Source organism: Hordeum vulgare, chromosome 6H (assembly GCF_904849725.1).
Source record: "Hordeum vulgare subsp. vulgare chromosome 6H, MorexV3_pseudomolecules_assembly, whole genome shotgun sequence".
Classification (NCBI taxonomy): domain Eukaryota; kingdom Viridiplantae; phylum Streptophyta; class Magnoliopsida; order Poales; family Poaceae; genus Hordeum; species Hordeum vulgare.
In genome coordinates, this window is record NC_058523.1 from 443,311,573 (window position 1) to 443,325,985 (window position 14,413).

A 14,413-nucleotide genomic window follows, 5' to 3' on the forward strand; every position below is an offset into this window, starting at 1 on the left:
ATTCATCAATCACCGATTGGACAACGAAAATCTACTCAGGCATCATAGGATGGGAACACATCATTGGTAATAATATGAAGCATAAAGCACCATGTTCAAGTAGAGGGTACAACGGGTTGCGGGAGAGTGGACCGCTGAATATAGATGGGGGGAGGTGATGGAGGTGTTGGTGAAGACGACGGAGGTGTTGGTGTAGATCACCGTCACACGATGATGTCCCGGGAGTCGTTCCGGCACCGCCGAGAGAGAGGGGGAGAGAGCCCCCTTCTTATTCTTCTTCCTTGACCTCCTCCCTAGATGGGAGAAGGGTTTCTCCTCTGGTCCATGGTCTCCATGGTGGCAGAGGGGCGAGAGCCCCTCAGAGATTGGATCTCTCTCTTTGTGTCCTTCTATTTCTGCGCTCCGAGATTCTGGCCTTTCACCGTTTCTTAAATTGCCAGAGATCCATAACTCTGATTGATGTGTCCTTTTAACACGATTTTCTTCCGGATATTAGCTTTCTTGTGGAGAAAGAAGGGCCCCAATCACCTTAGGGGTTGGTCACGAGCCTGCCAGGCGCACCTGGGGGGGTAGGGCGCGCCTCCTGGGCTCGTGACCCCCTCGAGCATCGTTTCGCGTTGATTCTTCTTCCCAAAAATCATAAATATTCCAAAAATATCACTTTAGGTTTTTTTATTGTGTTTGGACTTCGTTTGGTATGGATATTCTGTGAAACAAAAAACATGCAACAAACAGGAACTGGCACTAGGCACCAGATCAATATGTTAGTCCCAAAGATAGTTTAAAAAGTTGCCAAAAGTATATGAAAGTTGTAGAATATTGGCATGAAACAATAAAAAATTATAGATATGACGGAGACATATCACTGCTCACGGAGCAGCAGTGTGAAGAACTGCGGAGGAGGAGCGACCAAGTCCTCCGCACCCCCATCACCGAGAATACCCCGGAGGAGATCGTGCAGGAAAACGTGTGACTGGCCAACCTGGCCGAATGCGAGCTCCTCGACACTCGGGCCGCGAGAGACCAGCCGAGGTCAAGTCACAGGCAATTGTTTCCGAAAGACATCTCGCGGCACATCGAGGTGATGCGAACCCCCCTGCTAAACCTAGCCACCGTCAATTGGATCGCTGATACCGTTTAGTCGGGTGATAGCACGGTCGGGGAAGGCATTCGGCATATCCAAGCTCTGCTAAAGACGACCCTTCAACAAAATCTGTAGTGTCGCAACTGTGGCACCACGTCCACAACAAGTCTGTCCATGCGGACACTGGGTAGTCGGCCCATAGCCCGCACTTTCACAGGCGACGCCCAAGGTCTCCTCCTCTTCCAAGAGGCCCACAGGGAGACTGGAGGCAAGGTCATTCGGACCGAAGCAGGTCACCCCCTCAGGCGAGTGGATCACTCGATCGTCTTCCTCACGACCATAGGCCAAGCCCAATCGGCAGCGGGGTCACGAGGGCGGTGACTACCCCCACCCCCCCCCCCCCCGAGTTCAACGCTTGATCCGTCATCACGCAGCAGGTGATCGATCGATCACGAGCAGTTCGAGGGGTTTCCGACGTCGAGTGCTTCGGCCGGCACATCCGAGAGGCTGAAATCCCCTCCAACTACCGGTTAGCTACTGGGATCAGCAAATTTAATGGCGAGTCAAAGCCAGAGACCTAGCTGGAAGACTACCGAGTGGTCGTCCATATTGGCGGCGGCGACGACTACGTCGCGATGAAGCACATGCAACTCATGTTGGAGGGGTCCGCGAGGGCGTGGCTCAACCAGCTAACCTCCAGCAGCATCCACAGCTCCGGCGACCTAGCCCGAGTGTTCGCCAGGACAGTCGAGGGCACGTACAAACGCCTAGGAGGAGTGACTAAGCTGCAATACTGCGTCCAGAAGCCCAACGAGACTCTCCGAGAGCACATTCAGCGGTGGACCACTCTCGACAACACCACTGAGAATGTCACCGAGCACCAGGCCGTGTGCGCTTTCAAAGTGGGCACTCGATATCGAGATATTATCCTTAAGTTCGGCCGACCGAGAGACCTGTCTCTCGGTAGGGCTATGGAGATCGCCAATCGGTAAGCGAATGGCGAGGAAGAAGACCACCTCCGCAGCGGCTAGGGTCGAGCCAGCGAGGCCCCTTAGTCGTGCAACTCTGGGAAGAAGCAAAAGCAAAAAAGGCGATTCATTGGGCAAAGCCACAGTAGCTGCTGTCCCAGGATAGGGTCAAAACAGATCCAAGAAGAAAGGATTGGGCTGGCAAGAAGAAACCTGAGTCAAAGATCAATTTGTTGGACCAGCCATGTCCGATCCATTTTCACTAAGACAAGGAAGGGGAACCTATCCCAGCCAAGCACACGACTCTCGAATGCCGACTGCTCTGGACGGAGATGGGCGGAGAGGCCTTTGGGGACAAAGAGGATGAGGACGGCCCTACGGATGCCTCCGTGTATCCTAACATTCAGTTGACCCTCATGTTCTTCGTAGACATGGAGAGCAAGAGAGGATTGAAAGTCATCAATCGGGAGGTAAACATGGCAGCTCCGGCTGTCACAAAGTACCTCGACTGGGCAAAAATGCCCATCACTTTCGATCAGTATAGCCACCGCCGGGAGGCAGGCACCGGTGGTCGACTCTGCAGTCAACGGGTTCCGACTGTGGAAAGTCCTTATGGACGGAGCCAGCGGCCTCAACATCATCTACGTGGACACTCTCAAGGCCATGGACATCCCACTGTCCCAGCTTACCAAGAGCAACATGCAGTTCCATGGGGTCATTCGTGGGAAGAAAGTCGAGTCACTCGGTCAGATCACTCTAAGCGTGGTATTCGGCAACAAGAAGAATTTTTGCAAGTATAGGTTGACCTTTGAGGTGGTCGACTTTCGTAGTGCGAGGGTGTTTGGTTGGGCTTCCAGCCAGCTTCCGTCTACCGGCTTCTAAGCCAAAAGCTTCTATTTAGGGGCTTCCGGCTGCAGCTGTGGCTTTCGGCCTTGTCACAGCCATAGCCGAAAGCCACAGCTGCAGCCGGAAGCCCCTAAATAGGAGCTTTTGGCTTCGAAGCCGGAAGCCGGAAGCTGGCTGGAAGCCCAACCAAACACCCCCAAGCCATCCTGGGTAGGCTCTCCTACGCACATTTCATGGCATGCCCATGTTACGTGTATCCTAAATTTAAGATGCCAGGTCCGAAGGGCGTGATAACGATGACCGGCGACCGCATGGTTGCCGAAGAGTGCCTCCAGCAAGGCTCTAAGATCGCTAATGAGCAGGTCCTTGCCACTGAGATGGGTGGGTACAAGAAGGCAGTGGACGCCACGGATCTGCTCAAGTCAAAGCGGCCAGCTACTTAATCCGCTTTTTAGTCGGATGGCGAGACGAAGCAGGTTAAGATCCAACCTACCGAGCCGAGTGCCTCTGTGACGAACATCTCCACTTCACTTGGAGACAAATAGGAAGCCGAGCTCATCCAGTTCCTCCGTGAGAACTGGGACATCTTCGCATGGATGCCGTCTGACATGTCGGGGATCCCGAGGGAGCTGGTTGAGCATCACCTCCGACTAGACCCGAAGATCAAGGCCATCAAGGAGCACCTGCGCCGCTCCTCCATGGAGAAGCGCAAGGCAATCGGCAAGGAGATCACTTGACTCCTAGCTACCGAGTTCATCCGCGAGGTCTACCACTCCGAGTGGTTGGCAAATGTGGTCCTGGTGCCAAAGAAGAACAATGCACTCTGAATGTGTATCGACTTCAAGAACCTCTTGGGCCTACCCCAAGGATCACTTCCCTTTGCCTCGCATAGATCAAGTCATGGATTCTACTGTCGGATGTGAACGTGTGTCGTTCCTAGATGCGCACTCCGGGTACCACCAGATCCGAATTCATGGACGAGATGAAATAAAGACAACTTTCATCACCCCATTCGTGTGTTTTTGCTACATCACGATGCCATTCAGTCTAAAAAAGCTGGAGCTATGTTCGAGCGTATGATTTAAAAATGTTTGTAGAGACAAATCAGTCGCAATGTCGAAGCGTACATGGACAACATCATGGTCAAGTCCAGGAAAGGTTCCGACCTTCTGGCTGACCTCGCCGAAAGTTTCGCAAACCTTCGACGCTTCGGGGGCAAGCTCAATCCGGCCAAGTGCACCTTCGATGTACCGGCTGGTAAGTTACTCTGTTTTCTCGTTTCCGAGCAAGGGATCGATGCTAACCTCGACAAGATGGGAGCCATCATCCGGATGAGACGGCCTGAGCGTATTCATGATGTGCAAAGGCTTACGGGCTGCCACGCAGCCCTCAGTCGGTTTATCTCACGACTCGGTGAGAAGGCCTTGTCTCTCTACTGACTGATGAAGAAATCCGACAGGTTTGAGTGGACTGATGAGGCACAGGTCGCATTCGACCAACTCAAGGACCTTCTATCCACCCAGCCGTTGTTGGATGCTCCGTGCACCCAGGAGCCCTTGCTCCTGTACGTCACTGCCATTAGCCAAGTGGTTAGCACCGTACTCACCATGGAGCAGGAAGTATCGGACAAAGCTCACAAGGTACAAATACCAATATACTACATTTCTGAAGTGTTGACCCCTTCAAAACAAAGTGACCCCCACTATCAGAAGCTGGTTTATGGCATCTACCTGACCGTGAAAAAGGTGGTCCACAACTTCCAACATTATTCGGTCATAGTCATCAGCGACGCTCCCCTAGAAGAAATTTTGCACAATCAGGACGATACTGGCCGAGTGGCCAAATGGGCGATTGAACTCCTACCGCTGAAGATCAAGTTTGAAGCCAAGAAACCAATCAAGTCTCAGGCCCTGGCAGATTTCCTCGCCGAGTGGGCAGAGCAAGAGCAGCCTGCTCCAGTCGCCCCCAAGCATTGGACTATGTTCTTCGATGGATCTAAGATGCTCCATGGCTCGGGGGCTAGGGTAGTTCTCGTTTCCCCTAGGGTAGACCGGTTGAGCTAGGAGCTCCAAATACACTTCGATTCGTCCAACAATTAAGTCTAGTACAAGGCCCTCCTTTACGGGCTCTGCATGGCCATCTCACCTTGTATCCGCTGATTGATGGTTTACGGTGACTTGGATCTCGTCATCAACCAAGTCATGAAGGAATGGGACATTCAAAGCCCATCTATAACAGCCTACTACAGCGCAGTCAGGAAGCTGGAGAAGAACTTTGAAGCATTAGAACTACACCATGTGGCCTGAGCCAAGAACCAAGCAGCTGACGACTTGGCAAAGATGGGGTTCACTCGGAGGATTGTTCCAATGGGAGTGTTCCTCGAGCACCTATGTCCCTCCTAGTCAAGGAGGACCCTTTCACCAAAGATCCCCCACAAGAAATCGGTCCGTCTGATCCGACTGAAATTGATGTCCCAGCCATCGTCGACATCATCCACGAGATGCTGGTCATCACTCCCGAATGGACACAACCTTATTAAGGTTACTTGCTCTAGCAAGAGCTTCTCGAGGACGAGGAGGAAGCCCGCCAGACCGTTCGGTGTTCTAAAGCTTTCGAAGTACACAGAGACAAATTATACAAAAAGAGTGCCACATGAGTTAGCCGGAAGTGTATCTCTCGGACCCTGATGGAATAGGCCTTCCGAGCGGGTTTTTATTGGCCCCGCACCAATCAGGCAGTAAAGGACATGGTGGACTTGTGTGTCGGATGCCAGTTCTACAAAAACCAGTCGCACAAGCCTGCATCCGCGCTGAAGACGATCCCACTCACTTGGCCATTTGCCGTATGGGGCCTCGACATGGTCGGACCTCTGCGAAGTGGGTCGAATGTATTCACTCACTTGCTGGTTGCAGTGGATAAGTTCACCAAATGGGTCGACGCCAAGCCCATCTAAAGCTTGGACTCAACGACTGTTGTGAGCTTCATTCGGCAGATCATCTTTCGATCAGAGTCCCCCATGACATCATCACCAACAACGGGTCCAACTTTGACTCGGATGAGTTCCTTGAGTTCTGGTGTTCCTAGGGCACTCGGGTTAACTATGCCTCTGTGGCACACCCGAAGTCAAATAGATAGGAAGAGCAGACGAATGGCATGATACTCCAAGGTCTGAAGCCCTAGCTGATGAGAGATATCAAAGACGCCGCTGGCGCTTGGGTCGAGGAATTGCCTTTCGTCATGTGGGGTATGCGAACGACTCTGAATCGTTCCACCGGTCAAAGTCCCTTCTTCTTGGTGTACGGCTCGGAAGCCGTCCTGCCGAGTGACCTGTGTCACAACTCCCCCCGAGTGGAGGAGTACAAGGAAGCTGAAGCTGAAGTGGCGCACAAAGATAACCTTGATCTTCTAGAGGAAGAGAGGGAACTAGCCCTCATCCGATCCACGGCATACCAGCAGGACCTTCGACGCTTCCATGAAAAACAAGTCAGGCGTCGAGCGATTCAAGAGGAAGATCTGGTCCTCCGACTGGACGAACAGAGACCCCACAAGCTGGCGCCTCCGTCGCAAGGGCCGTACGCTATCTCTAAAGTTCTGCACAATGGGGCTTACTCACTGTACAATATCGACAATGACACAGAGGAACCCAGAGCTTGGAACGCGGACCTTCTCTGCAAGTACTAAAGTAGAACTTTCTTCATTCGTGTAATGAATCCGAACGAATAGAAGAATAAAGTGCTCACTTTTTACGACTATCTTTGAATACTTCACTCCAGTGAAACACGCCCCCAGTGGGTGTAGAACCTTAACCGTGAACCTGTCTTTGTTTCAGGTGAATCCTGCATCGAGTGGAGGCGATCTCTTCACTCGGGGGCTTAGCTGTGGACCAGCTTTCCGCTAAGTCAAAATGGTTCCGAACGAAGTCGTGATCATCGTTAGAGTACCTTGATGGACATGACCATTAGATAGTTTGCAAGAACTATCATCTCGGTAGCGAACCTGTTTCGCCTAAGGTGAACCCTACCCCGAGTGATTGTGGAAACCTCCACACTCGGGGGCTTAGCCACAAACCAGTTTTTTCCTAAGCTAAAGGGGTTCCGAATAAAGGCAAGACCTCCATTCAGGCGCCAAGATGAACAAGAGGATCATTTCTTGGTCGTGAACATGTTTCACCTAAAGTGAACCCTACCCTGAGTGAAAAAAGAAACCTCCACACTCGGGGGCTTAGCTGCGAACAATTTTTTGCCTAAGTTAAAGGGGTTCCGAATGAAGGCAAGACCTCCATTCGGACGCCGTGATGAACAGAACAATCATTCTTTAGAAGTGATTCCGCTTACGCCTAGGTAAAATCCTCCCCCGTGTGAAGACAACCTCTTCATTCGGGGGCTTAGCCGCGGACCAACTTTCCCCGAAGTCAGATGGTTCTGAATGAAGCCGTGATTGTCATTTCATTACCTTGATGGAGATGACCATCGTCGAGTTCGCAAGAACTATCATCTCAGTAGAGAACCTGTTTCCCCTAAGGTGAACCCTACCCCGAGTGATCGTCAAACCTCCAAACTTGGGGGCTTAGTCGCGAACAAGTTTTCGCCAAAGTTAAAGGGGTTCCGAAGGAAGGCAAGACCTCTATTCAAGCGCCAAGATGACTAGGACGATCATTTCTTGGTAGCAAACCTATTTTGCCTAACGTGAAACCTACCCTGAGTGATCATGGAAACCTCCACACTCGGGGGCTTAGCTGCGAACCAGTTTTCGCCTAAGTGAAAGGGGTTCCGAATGAAGGCAAATCCTCCATTCGGACGCCAAGATGAACAGAACAATCATTCCATAGCAGCGATTCTGCTTTCGCCTAGGGTAAATCCTGCCTCAAGTGAAGACGACCTCTTCACTCGGGGGCTTAGCCACGGACCAGCTTTCTCCTAATTTAGATGGTTTCGAATGAAGCCGTGATCGTCATTCTATTACCATGACGGACATGACCATCATCGAGTTCACAAGAACTATCATCTCGGTAGCGAACCTATTCCGCCTAAGGTGAACTCGATCCCGAGTGATGGTTGAAACCTCCACACTCGGGGGCTTAGCCGTGAACCAGTTTTTGCCTAAGTTAGAAGGGTTCCAAATGTAGGCAAGACCTCCATTCAGGCGCCAAGATGAATAAGACGATCATTTCTTGGTAGCGGACATGCTTCGCCTAAGGTGAATCCTACCCTAAGTGATCATGGGAACCAGCCTTCGCCTAACTCAAAGGGGGTCCGAGTGAGAGGCAAGAATTCATTCGAGTACCACGATGCATAGGACAATCATCACAAGCTGCTATTCTGCTTTTCCCGAGGGAGAAATGGGTCCGCGTGAGGACAACCTCCACACTTGGAGGTTTAGCCACGAACCAGATCTCGCTTAAGTCACAAATATACCCGAGTGAGGATAACCTCCACACACGGGGACTCGAGCACGAACCCACGTTCAGTCGAGTATAAACAACCCCAAACAAAAGCAAATCCGAGTAGATAAATTCCGAGACCAACTGCACATAAAATAGATAGAGTTCAACTGTTGGTGCGCAAAAGAGCAGGCCGAGGGCCCGCTCGAAGTTTGGGGTTACATCAAACCACTCGGCATATCGATGATGATTTCTTGCATGACTTGAGCTCACCAGGGATAGCCTTCACTCAGCTCACGACGGTTTGAGAATCCTTCACAGGAGCATCCTCATGCACCTTCTCCTGGTCGATCTCTCCAACATCCGACTGAAGCAGCTTGAAACAAGACGACACGGTCCTCCAGTCGGAGGAGAGACAAGGCAATGCTATCCTTCAGCAACCCTCTCTTGGGATCGAGCTCCTTCTCGATCTTGGATGTCTCCTCCTCAGCGTCAGCAGCAAAGGATACACTCGGCAGAAAACGAAGGATGAGACACCAGTAAAAGGCTTTAGAATGGTCGTGGGGAAACATTAGAACACTCGACACACCTTGGATCTTTTTGCAGAGTTCTACACTGCAGTCCTCAATGAACTGCTCCAACTCAGCTTTCTTGGCGGTGGGATTCTTGAGGTTGGTTTCCCATTTGGAATAATACCTCTTCAGTTCTGCAAGCTCTGTCGAGGTCTTGTCAGCGTCGGTCTTTAGGAGCTGATTTTATTCCTCGGAGTGCCAACGGTCTTGAGCTTGGACTCAGCCGCCAGTGTCTTCTGCTTGATCTCCTTCCAAGCGGTTGCGAGTTTCTCGTTCCTCTTTTTGAGGGCTTCCTTCATGTTCATTAGAGAAATGGAATTCTTCAGCCTCTCAGAAAGGCGGTGTCACAAGAGAGCCTCAGTCGGATAAGGAAACACAACCGAATGGAGTGTAAATTGGATTGCAAGGATATAACTTCAATTGTCCGCTTTTACTGCTCCGATCGCTTGTTCTAGGCCTTCTCAGCATCAAGGTCGAGTTGGAGTCCTTGTAACTCTTCTTCCATGCTGTCATCACGACCAACGGGCATAACATTATGTCACAACTCTTAGACTACCGTCGAGTGCCACAATCGACGGTAGCCTTGGGGACTACACCCAGTGGGTGCGCCGAGGGCATCCCCACTTGAAGGATGGAGAAAAGGTAGGGGCTTTGTATCCCCCTAGATTCTGTCAATCGGAAAAGCAAAGAAACTCAGACTATTGCCGACTAACTCAGCCGACAGTAGCCTCGAGGACTACACCCAGTGGGTGCGCTTAGCGCATCCACAATGGAAGGGTGGAAGAAAGGCAAGGGCTCTGTACCACCCTAGATTCTGTCAATCGAAAAAAGCAAAGAAACTGAGAATACTCCCGACTAACTCAGCCGACAGTAGCCTCGGGGACTACACCCAGTGGGTGCTCTCAGCGCCCATTCACTATAAAGCAACACGAACACCGAGTGGGTACGTACTCACTCAGGACACCCACTCGGATTCAAGCTTACCCGAACATTCTTGGCCACGGCCTCACTGGCGTCATACGCCTCCTTCAATTGTCCGAAAATCAGGTCGAGCTGAGCCAAGGCTTCCTTGCGCGCCTCCTCCCAATCCTCCGGGATGCGGTTGAGCTGGAATATGCATCAATCCGATGGAGGAGGCAACAGACCCGTTCCGAGTGACCTGCCGGTCGAGGTGTTGTCACGGGCCACCAAAGTCTTGGTTCTCGCAACCACTTGGCTGGGAGTGGTGGCCTGCTTGGGCACCTCTTCAACTGTAGAAGGAGCCTTAGGGTCAAGTTCAATCACGTTCCATCGTTCTGCACATGTTCACAAAGAGTAAATGGCAAAGCGCTGAATACCGAGTGAACCTTCAAAAAAGTCAAGACTTACCTTTGGAACAAGCAACATCAACGTCAGTTTTCCCTTGTCAATGGCCTTAGCTTCGAGAGAAGTGGTCGAAGTATCGGCTCTGTAATGAACACAACAAGAATAATACAATCATTCAGTGAAACACAGCCAGCAAAGATAAAATCATTCGACGATGAAACTTACGACGAGCGATGGACACATCGACCTTGATGCGCGGCATGACAGCCTTCCGAGGTTTGGAGCTTGCGACCTTGGGCTGTTTAGCAGTCTTCTTGGCGGTGTCATAGCCTCATTTCGGCCATGTTTGGAACTGTGGGTCGGCATTGCCGATACACCCGGCTTTGTCACCCTCGGGGTCCTCAAGGTGTCAGCATGGGTCCCCGGATCCTGGTGGGCCTTGTTGCGGGCCTCGTGCAGGACCTCATTTGACAGAGAGGACTCCGCCTCGTCCCCCAGATCATCATCGTCACTCTCCTCCACCTCCTCGTTGTCGTCTTCCTCATTGTTATCTTCATCGTCACCTGAATCCGAGCCCTCTAGGTGCTCGGTGTCTCTCTCCACATCAATGGGCATTCGGCCAACCACCGGGACAGAGTTGACTAGCCCAGTAAAAGCCTGCCAAATGGAGAAGATCACGTTATAAACAACTACCAAGACAATGAATAAAATCACTTGGACACAAAGGGAAGTAGCTTACCTCATTCGACGGAATCTCCACTAAGAAAGGAGGCACAGTCCTAGTCCCCTAGGATTGTCCCTCACCGGAGTGATGGCCTTGATCTTTTCTTCTAGCTGCTGGTCCGTGAGCTCCTCCGGGTGAACACGAGTTCGGTCATATGACCCCTTGTACATCCACATGGGATGGGCTCTCGCCTGAAGGGGTTGGATCGTACGCTGAAAGAAGACTTCCAGGAGGTCCAATCCATTGAGGCCTTTGCGCATCACACCAACCAGCGCAATCACTAGAATCTCTACATCAAATTTCTTCGCCTTCGACATGGTCAAGGCAGGAGCCGATTAAACCCTATCGGTGGAAATAGGTGGAAGACCTGAATGACCCTCGCCAACAGGAACATCCTGGCAGTAGAACCAAGAGTCTCGCCACCCCTTCATAGAATCGGGAAAGCTCATTTGGAGGAAGCTACTCTTGCCCCTAAGATGGACACCTAGACCTTCGCAGAGTTGCACTATGTTAGTTTTGCCCCCGACTGAAAGGACTCCTTAACAGTCATCACTCGGCAAGTAAATAGGTGTTTGAAAAAACTCTAGTGCGGATGGCAACCAAGGAAGTTCTCACACAGATATACAAAAGCAGCTGAGTAGGTGACAACATTCAGAGGAAGATGAAGCAACTGTGCATCGAAGAAGGCTAAGAAAGCTCGGAGGAAAAGATGTGGAGGCAGGGAGAAACCTCTCTCGATGAGAGTGACAAGCAGCACTCGCTCATCGTCTCTCGACACTGGCTCGAACTCACTGGCGTCGGGCAGCCGCGAGCTCCCCGGAGCAATGAGACCCTCACCCTCCAGCTCCTGCAAATGCTCGGCCGTGACCCAGGACGGTAACCAATTGCCATGGATCTAGCCCGGCGGAAGCGTCCCGGTGCTCGAAGAAGATCTGCGTGATCCCCTCTTAGCTCGCACGGCCTTCGTCGTCTCCCCTTTCACCATGGCGCTCGACGGAAGGAGAGGGACGAGCAGACGTCGGCGCCGAAACGCGGTGTGTGGTTTCGGCTGTGAGGCTTGGATATGGGGAGAGAAGAGTCTGAATCACAGGCACACACTACAGGAATCAGCTTCTTTGCCGTCTGCTACAACGGGCGTCAAAGGGGCAGTTCACGGACGGCAAAGGGGAAGTTCACGGACGACAAATGGCTTTGTCGTCAGCCTCCGGTTGGCAAAACTTCTACGACTACTTTCATCGGTAAAGGCCCTACTTTGTCGTCCGCCTATTGAAAGCGGACGACAAAGGGATTTGCCATCTGCTTGCCACGGCACGCAGACGGCAAAGCCCTTAGACGGCAGCCGACAGACCGGAGTATTTGTCGTCTATTGTATTTCATTGGTATTTGCCATCTGCCTTCACGGACCTTTGTCGTCTACCATACGTCAACATGGAAAGCCCCGCCGCCGTCATGTGGCTGCTCTTTGCTGTGTGCCTATGCGGGAAGCTTTGCCATCTGCCTATTGGGGGAGCTTTGTCATCAGCCTTTGCGGGTCACACCTGGCAAAGTGACCACATGAGTCAGCCGTTGCTGCCCTAGGATGCACAGGTGGGTGCCACGTGTCCCTTTGCCGTCTGCTGGCTAACGTCAAAGATGACATATTGTCACTGTTTTGTTTGATTTTATTTATTTCCCTACAGTTTTAACAGCATATGGTTTCAAACAGCATAGAGTTTCTAACAACATATAGTTTCAAACATGCTCATCTACTTTCAAACATCAAATAAGCACCTTAGGCCATGTATCGAACATCATATAAGAGCAAGAACATTGTATATATAGGCCATAGGCCATGTATCGAACAACTTATGTCCATACATACACATAGTTTTATACAGTTCATCAAAACAAATCAAAACAAAAATTAAACAGTAGCACTCCATCAATGCTAGCTTCCATGAATGACAGCTTATATGAGTGAAAGATATCTTCAAAATCAGAATAAGTGACATAGAAAAATAAGAAGAAGAATAAAACTAGAAGAAGAAGAAGAATAAAACAAGCAAAACAATAAAACTAGAAGAAGAAGAGGAGGAAGAAGAAGAAGAAGGAGGAGAAGAAGGAGAAGGAGAAGAAGGAGGAGAAGAAGAAGAAGAAGAAGAAGAAGAAGAAGAATAAGGAGAAGAAGAAGAAGAAGAAGAAGAAGAAGAAGTAGAAGAAGAAGAAGAAGAAGAAGAAGGAGAAGGAGAAAGAGAAGAAGGATAAGAAGAAGGAGGAGGAGGAGGAGGAGGAGGAGGAGAAGAAGAAGAAGAAGAAGAAGAAGAAGGAGAAGGAGAAAGAGAAGAAGGATAAGAAGAAGGAGGAGGAGGAGGAGGAGGAGGAGAAGAAGAAGAAGAAGAAGAAGAAGAAGAAGAGGAAGAAGTAGAAGAAGAAGAAGAAGGAGGAGAAGGAGGAGGAGAAGAATAAGAAGAATAAGAAGAAGGAGAAGAAGAGGAAGAGGATGATTACAATATTTTTCTATTTTCAGCTTATTATGTCATTTAAAAGGAAGATACGCTAAGTTATGAGCTAACCAAGGTTCTTGTGATGCTTTTTACCTAACTAAGATAATTATGTCATAAATGAAGTAAATTAGCTAATTATCTCATTTTGGAGCATAATTAGCTAAGTATGTATTTCTTGGGGAAACTAAGCTAATGAGAAGAAGAAAGAGGAGAAGAAAAAGGAGAAGAAGAAGAAGAAGAAGAAGGAGGAGGAGGAGGAGAATAAGAAGAAGGAGAAGAAGAAGGAGGAGAAGAAGAAAAAGGAGAAGGAGAAGGAGAGGAAAAGGATGATTACAATATTTTTCTTATCTTGAGCTTACTATGTCATTTAGGAGGAAGATAGGCTAAGTTATGAGCTAACCAAGGTTCTTGTTACGTATTTACCTAACTAAGCTAATTATGTCATAAATGAACTGAATTAGCTAATTATGTAATTTTGGAGGATAATTAGCTAAGTATCTATTTGTTGGAGAAAATAAGCTAAAGAGAAGAAGAAAGAGCAGAAGAAAGAGCAGAAGAAATATGAGAAGAAAGAGGAGAAGAAGAAGAAGAAGAAGAAGGAGGAGGAGGAGGATAAGAAGAAGAATAAGAAGGAGAAGAAGGAGAATAAGAAGATGATGAAGAAGAGGAAGAGTATGATTACAATACTTCTCTTATTTTGAGCTTATTATGTCATTTAGGAGGAAGATACGCTAAGTTATGAGCTAACCAAGGTTATGGTGATGTTTTTTTACCTAACTAAGCTAATTATGTCATAAATAAACTAAATTAGCTAATTATGTCATTTTGGAGGATAATTAGCTAAGTATGTCTTTCTTGGGGAAAATAAGCGAAGGAGAAGAAGAAAGAGGAGAAGAAAGAGGACAGGAAAGAGGAGAAGAAGAAGGAGAAGAAGAAGAAGGAGGAGGAGGAGGAGAAGAAGAAGAAGAAGGAGAAGAGTATGATTACAAGAATAAGAAGAAGAAGAAGAAGGAGAAGAGTATGATTACAATAATAATAATAAGAAGAAGAA